The 1,955-nt window shown below is 65.4% G+C and overlaps 1 non-coding gene and 1 pseudogene across 1 annotated transcript; both read left to right on the forward strand.

Annotated features, from left to right (window-relative positions):
• The first annotated feature begins 385 nt into the window (after positions 1 to 385).
• LOC144488583 (5.8S ribosomal RNA) lies at positions 386 to 539 on the forward strand. Its single transcript, XR_013496626.1, has one exon. It is a non-coding gene; the product is annotated as a 5.8S ribosomal RNA (ribosomal RNA).
• A 1,260-nt stretch (positions 540 to 1,799) lies between these two features.
• The window catches only part of LOC144488579 (28S ribosomal RNA), a 4,713-nt pseudogene continuing 4,557 nt past the window's right edge, over positions 1,800 to 1,955 (forward strand).

Consider the following 1,955-nt stretch of genomic DNA (forward strand, 5'->3'; position numbering starts at 1 on the left):
CCCTTCCCCAGCCCGCCGAGGTTGGGGCGTGCGGGGTCGGCTTGCGCCCGTAGCGTCGGCCTGTCCTCCGCGGCTTGCACCCGACTCAGTCCGCTGCGGCCTCGCCTCGACTCTCGAGCCTACCGCCAGACGGTGACACCAGAGAACTCTGCCTCTGGCTGTTGCGGGGCGTGACGGCGCGTGGCGGGCCCCGGCCCCTCACCCACGCCGGCACTCAACGCCTGCGAGCGCCCTGATTCCTCCTTTTTTTCGCTTGATTGTCGCTCGAGTGCGTGCGCCTCCGGGCTCACGCCGTGGTACGCGCCAGGCTGGGGCTCCACCGTCACGTCGGCGGGGGAGCGTTTTGCGCGTCCCAGGATCGGGCAACCGATCCGAAACCCGATACAACTTTTAGCGGTGGATCACTCGGCTCGTGCGTCGATGAAGAACGCAGCTAGCTGCGAGAATTAATGTGAATTGCAGGACACATTGATCATCGACACTTTGAACGCACTTTGCGGCCCCGGGTTCCTCCCGGGGCTACGTCTGTCTGAGGGTCGCTTGACAATCAATCGCACTTCGCGCGCATCCGTGCGCCGAAGAGCGCGGCTGGGGTGTCGCAGAGGTGCCGTCCTCTCTGTCCCCCTAAGTGCAGACCCAGAGTAATCCGCGTCGGAGAGCTTGACCTCTTGGGTGCCGGCGTCCGCCTCCGGGCTCGTCGGCACTGCCCGCTCCCGCACTGGCCCAGCCACCTCGGGGTCGCCGGCACGGCTGTCATCGGGTTGCCAGAGAGAGAGAACGTGACTGCCTCGCTGCCGGGACCGTGTGTGCCTTCCGTTAGGCTCGGGCCAGGGGGGTTGACTCTCTGTTGATGTGTGTGTGTGGCTCGTCCACGGGAAGGATCCGCAAGAGTTGGCTCGGTTGGGTGCTCCGGCACAGAGAGTGAGAGAGTGGAGTGACTGTCCGCTGGACGTCTCCGGACACGTTGCCTCGCGTGGTCCGTGCTCGGTTGCCTGCCGGTGGGTTGCCGTGGCCGTTCAGTGCCGTCGCGTGGAGGACGGCAGCTTGACGCGTGTGACGCTTGATGCCTGGATCGGTGCTCGGTCGTGCCGTGCTTTTCTTCCCTCTGTTGCGCGTGCGAGTGCTTGCATTTTTGTCGTGGGAATCCGTGGCGGTTGGGTGTCGTTGCTTGTGTTGCGCTGGAGCTGCGGCTCCTTCCACACTCCGCAGCCCACCCTCTGCCGTTGCGGTTCTGGGGCAATGTGCCTGCGCCCGCGTTCAACGTGTGCCTTGGGTTCGAATCGTCGCAGAGCCGACTTGGCCGTGTGGTCCTCGCTCCGGTGTCTCCCCGTGTCCTGCTGCCGCCGAAGTCTTCTACGTGAAAGGTGCTGTCCTGGCCGCGGCGTGGCCACCCGCCGCTTGCAGCCCGTGCGCTCCGCCGCCCGGCTTCGTCCTTGGCGTCTGGCCTTTCGCTCCGGCAGGCTGTGTGTCCCACGGCCCTGCTTTTCTCTCGCTCGATACCGCCGTCGCACCGCGACCCCGCCAGCAGCACTGCTTTCCGTTACCGTGGAGGTGGGCGCACGCCTCGCCGCAAACGATTCTCTGGAACAGTTGACGTGCCGAGCCCGGTCCGGCGCCGAGTGCGAGGGGGCACGCAGCGCTCGCAGTACCGTGTGCGTTCCGTGTGTGTCCGTGCCTGTGCATCCGCTGCGCAGCACGGCGCGCACTTGCGAGCACGCGTACGTGTGTGTGTCTGTGTGTGCGCCCGAAGCGCGTGGAGGCGCCGACGACCGGCCGGCCAGAGCACTCGTTGCTGCCTACGACCTCAGATCAGACGTGTCAACCCGCTGAATTTAAGCATATTACTAAGCGGAGGAAAAGAAACTAACAAGGATTCCCCTAGTAACTGCGAGTGAAGAGGGAAGAGCCCAGCGCCGAATCCCCGCTCGCCTGCCGGGCGTGGGAAATGTGGCGTA

The sequence above is a fragment of the Mustelus asterias genome, unplaced genomic scaffold (genome assembly GCF_964213995.1).
Source record: "Mustelus asterias unplaced genomic scaffold, sMusAst1.hap1.1 HAP1_SCAFFOLD_1678, whole genome shotgun sequence".
Lineage (NCBI taxonomy): Eukaryota > Metazoa > Chordata > Chondrichthyes > Carcharhiniformes > Triakidae > Mustelus > Mustelus asterias.